Raw genomic sequence first — 5,157 nt, 5'->3', positions numbered from 1 at the left:
GATCAATTCGTGCTGGAGACGTGTTCTAGTGCAGTGGGACATTTTAATTCATTACAGCATGTCAAGGAAGACATCCACGCTATCACAGGCAGTACCTCTCTGCCTACCTGCCTGCCTGCAGGTCTTTTACATGAGATGTGCTCTGGGCTAAGGTGGGATGATCACTGGGGTCTAAACTACGCATGCCTGATCAATTTCATGCTGCAGTCATCCTAATCTCACTGTTCATTGTTCTGGTCTGAGCAGAAGCTTCATTTACAACCTGGGCATTAACAGCTCAATTGTTAATTAGATTAAGCTCTTTCTTTCTTTCTTTCTTTCTTTCTTTCTTTCTTTCATTCTTTATATCATCCAGGACATAAGGACGCTTTTACAAACACGAGAAATGGCATTTTCATTTAGCTTTGACTAAATGAGTCTAAAAAGCTGACAAACTCTCATGTAGCTGTAATGCGTGGTTAACACTAGAACAGTCAGCATGAAGGCAATGGCATCCCCCCTCACAAGCCTGGAGCAGGCAGGAACAGATGGTGAGAGGGATCCCTTCTCTACGCACATTTTTCCATAGTGCTATACTGACGACTAACAGCCTTTGATCCCAAAAAATGACACGCTGACAAGGCGCTCACGGAACAGAAAGACCCAGAACAATGAAGCAGTTGAGTGTGTTCGTTTTCATGTCTTATACAGAAGCACAGCTGACGCGGGAGAGCAAGTGAGGCCAAATGAACTAGCGATAAAATAAATTATAAACTGGTAGATATAAAAACAAACAAGGCTTCTGTTTATTAGAGCGCTGTCTGACTTACACACGAAAAACACTGTGAAATATGGGGACAGTGAGTTAGCGAAGAGCCCTGATACAGGAAAATCTAGTGCTGGTTCAATTTACTGTCAACATGGTCTAGCTGTGAGTTAATATAATAACTATAGGACGGATTGCTGTGTGTGTGTGTGTGTGTGTGTATGTATGTATGTGTATAATATATATACAGAGATACCCATGGGCAGCTTGTGCATCTCTGTTAAATTTTTACAAAAGGTCATGGCTCTTCTGTTCCTTCATCGCCAGCTCAGGATGGATACACAGGACCTCTATCAGCGTCGCACACAGAGCTCAGGACAGATACACAGGACCTCTATCAGCGTCGCACACAGAGCTCAGGACAGATACACAGGACCTCTATCAGCGTCGCACACAGAGCTCAGGACGGATACACAGGACCTCTATCAGCGTCGCACACAGAGCTCAGGACGGTTACACAGGACCTCTATCAGCGTCGCATACAGAGCTCAGGACAGATACACAGGACCTCTATCAGTGTCGCACACAGAGCTCAGGAGGCATGAGAGGGTGAAGTGCCCTTGCAAGCGAATTAGTGCACTGCCAATGCTAAACACCATGCATGCATCTGCAGAAACAGACTCCACGATCCGCTCTGTACCACTTCAGAAATGTTTTTGCCTAGCAGCGGTAGGGACAATATTATTCCCCTCCCCCTTCAATAAAAATCATTAAGAGGCTAATAATAGCATCTGAATTGCAGTCTCATTTTTTCACCTGGTCTTGTGAAGTGTGTTGTGATTGTGACGTTGCTGTTGGACTCAGCTGCAGCGGCGCCAGCTCTCTGGTCCATTGCAAATGACAGGTGGTGCTTTAATGGCAGCCAATTAAGCGTTTGAAATGGGTTTCCCCTCCAGTGGCTACTAACAGCGGTGTCCAAGGCACAAGGTGCGTTTGTGTGTGGGGCTGCAGGTGTTCAACAAGGAAGAGATGCAGGCTTCTTTATTGCCACCAACACTTAAAATAGTCCTTACAATTTAATCCAAAATCTATTTCTTACCTCTTTGTATTAGCAATAGCAACAGTGTCACTGCCCCCACCCCTGAGAGCGGAGAGAGAGAGAGATGCACTTCATTGGGTATTCAGCAGGTGGCAGCAGAGATCTGTTTAACACTCATGTTCTGTTCAGGTTGCTACATCACAGCACGATTCCTCTTCTATTCCAGTCAGTTGCCTCAGACTTGTGGATACAAAATGCTTAGGTGCGTCAAAGAAGTCTAGCCTCTAAACTTTGTAGCTGTGTGCCAGACAGGCCTCCCCATGACTGCTGTTTGGTAGCCAGGTCTAGCTGATAAGTGTAACTTGGCTTCAGGTTTTTGCTGGCTCTGTATTTTTAGCCAGCAGCAATGTGCTGCTCTCTTCACTTCTGTATATATTTAGAAATGCTGCTCCATCTGTCTTCTCTTCCCTATTAAAAATTGTAATGATTGAATAAAATAAAGTGTCATATGATCTTACCATGGTACTCTCCTGTAAACTATAATGTTGAGTTAGCATCTAACTGGGGTATCTGTATTAAAATAAATACTTCCGTACCCCTCAAAACACCACAGAATCCATAACACTAAGTAGTACAGGCAGACATAGGTCCTATTGTAAGTGACTCTGCAGCAGCAGTTGTGATGCATAGTTCACCCCCTAGTCTCTGTAAGTCACTTTGGATAAAAGCGTCTGCTAAAATGACTAATTAATAATAATAGCATGCTTCCCTTGCTTAGGACACTGGTAACTTAAGCCTTTGGGGGCTAGTTAGATATTAGACAGTATTTTAGAAAATAGAACTTAGCCAACGGTAATAGCAAGCACCATTGCAGCTTGTGTTCCAGAACTCCTGCAGCACTGCAGAGCTCTGTTTGTTAGAATATACAGCGATCCAACCAGATCATTGTATCTCAGTCATGCAGTACACTGCAGGCTGGCTATTACAAGCATGTTAGTTACTCAGGCAGTAGAAACCGGATATCTTGCAAGGCAAATTGACTGGTGTGCAGGTTATCGCCTTCAGCTGCAGTGCAGTCCATTTATAATAAGTGTCAGTGATGTGTTCTGATGTTAGCGAGGAGGGGAGGTCATGGCAAGTGAGTGGGGTGTGTAATTTAATCAGAGTCCATGGTCATTTCTTGTTGTAATTTGCTTGATGTCATTTTGTTACCATGCCTTTTCTTTTTTTTTTTTCAATACACGCTCTGTGCTTTACCATGTTTTCACTGTAGAATGGAGGGGAAATGTTTTACTGTGGTAACGCCTACACAGGCGTTTCACTGCAGTTCAAAGCTAGCTATTGAAATGTACATTACAGGCTGCAAGCTCACCTTTAAACACCCTCTGTGTACCTGCCTCTCTTCCACCATTTCTCATCCAGAGATTTATCTGTGTCTAGCTGCAGTCACTAACAGCCTCCTTGCCCTGTATGCTATTGTAGAATCCTGTCTGCTTTATTCTCTCTTTTTGGACAGTGACAGACCATCAGAAACGTTAATTATTCCATGATACACGTCCTCTAGAAGCACAACTGTTGCTCACCGTTTAAGCCGCAGCTATACATGCGGAACACTGCAGCATAGCAAAAGAACAGCAGAGTGTTATTAAGCAATTCAAAAAAGCACAGGCAAGCAGGTTAAGTGGAGTTCTCATATATATATATGTGTGTGTGTGTGTGTTCCATTCATGCATGGTAAAAACTAAGCGAAATGAACACACTAATGACCACAGCAGTGTTCTAGTTGCACTGTACTTATAACTGCAGGACTGGAAGCATTACATCAATACGTTAACACATTCAAGAAAACACCGGAGCGTGGAAATGTACCCCAGCAATCCCATTTTAATAGCATTGTGTAACAGCAGACCACAGCATTAGCAGGGAAGGCAACACCATGGACTGCATGCACGCTCGTTTAGGTATATATTTCTGCTTACTGGAGGAATACGTGTGTAATTACATGGTAATGACACGTGCTAAACTGTTAACATTTAATTACATCAATCAACATCCTGCTGTTCGCAACGCAATGTAAATGCATAGCAGCTACCGTGTTAGAGCAGGAACCCCTGGTAATTACCCAGCTATTAAAATGTAATTACACAGCTAGCAATGCCCTGTGCTCTACTGTGCTGCTGTGGAATTAAAGTAGTCTGTTTTTAAAATATGGTTTATTATTAAACCTCTAAAGTTACCGGTACTGTGCACATATTAATATAACATGGGATTTATTCCAGCTTTGGCAGCAGAGCTCCTGGGATGTGTATCTTGCAGCTGACGGCTGCTTTTCTTTCCCAATTTCATTCCACACGTCGCTCCAGTGGGCTCGCCCTGGAGTAGCTTCCTCCAGCGCCTCTCAGTTCAAGGCTGCAGTGAATCTGAAATAAAGACATCGCTGATGCAAACTGGCGTGATTTTCTACTATGTATCCGGCTGACCTTGCTCACTCTGTATTCTCTGCAGGAAAATGATGTTGGAAGCAATTTGTGCTGCTTAGCTCGCTGGTTCAAGCTGCAGGTCTAGAAAAAAATAAATGATCAGAGAACTCCCTGACTGGGGGTCAGTGTGTCTCTCACTCAGGAGCGATTGATGGCTATGTAGTTCATCGTTACCTTCTTCTTGATCCAAATTGAAAGTCAACAGAGTCTGTATTTAAGAACGATATTCAAATGGTCTCTCACAGAGGGAAAACTATTCAGTGTTTGTAAAGATTGAAATATATTAGGCGTGCAACGAGTGGTGCAAAAGAGTAGTGAAGTCAATGTAAAGCATTGTAGAAACGTAGAGGCTAACTATGGTAAAGTGTAGTAAATCCAGTGTAAAGGTACAGTAAAAGAAGAGTTAACCAGAAAACACAGCTTAAATTTTTGCAAACCACTGGGCACCTCATCTCACCTTCTCAACTCCTCAGTTTACTGGAGAAAGTTTTATAGGAGAACGTTTTCATCGTGCAAAGGAATCACCATTCACGAAAGCTGTGCCACTCAGACAATGATGCCGGGCTCATTGAGCTGTAATTGAGCCATTTACATGCCCATTAATCACAGTGTGAGTGATGGAGAACGTTCTGCTAGCTGCCTGCAAGAACATTCTGCTATTTACTGCGTCAGGTGACTGTAGTAACCTTTGCCTTAGCGGAAAGTTTTGATTGTCCTTGGTAGAGTAAGCTGAAACTTACTTATCTTTTAGAAAAGTTTGCAATGGTAAAGTAGTTGTAGTCTCACATGCTTTGTTTATGCATAAGCTATGCTTTTGTTATTCTTTAGCATAATTAGCCATGCTCTTACTATATATATATATATATATATATATATATATATATATATATATA

General features: G+C 42.7%; 1 long non-coding RNA gene across 1 annotated transcript; it reads right to left on the bottom strand.

The window, feature by feature from the left end:
- Positions 1-299: 299 nt before the first annotated feature.
- LOC121303263 lies at positions 300-2,475 on the bottom strand. Its single transcript, XR_005947772.1, has 2 exons — positions 1,138-2,475; positions 300-1,093 (listed from the first exon to the last, which is right to left on the bottom strand). It is a non-coding gene; the product is annotated as an uncharacterized LOC121303263 (long non-coding RNA).
- Positions 2,476-5,157: the final 2,682 nt, after the last annotated feature.

Source organism: Polyodon spathula, chromosome 32, assembly GCF_017654505.1.
Source record: "Polyodon spathula isolate WHYD16114869_AA chromosome 32, ASM1765450v1, whole genome shotgun sequence".
In the NCBI taxonomy this organism is placed as follows: Eukaryota; Metazoa; Chordata; class Actinopteri; order Acipenseriformes; family Polyodontidae; genus Polyodon; species Polyodon spathula.
This window is presented reverse-complemented; position numbering and strand designations above follow the sequence as displayed.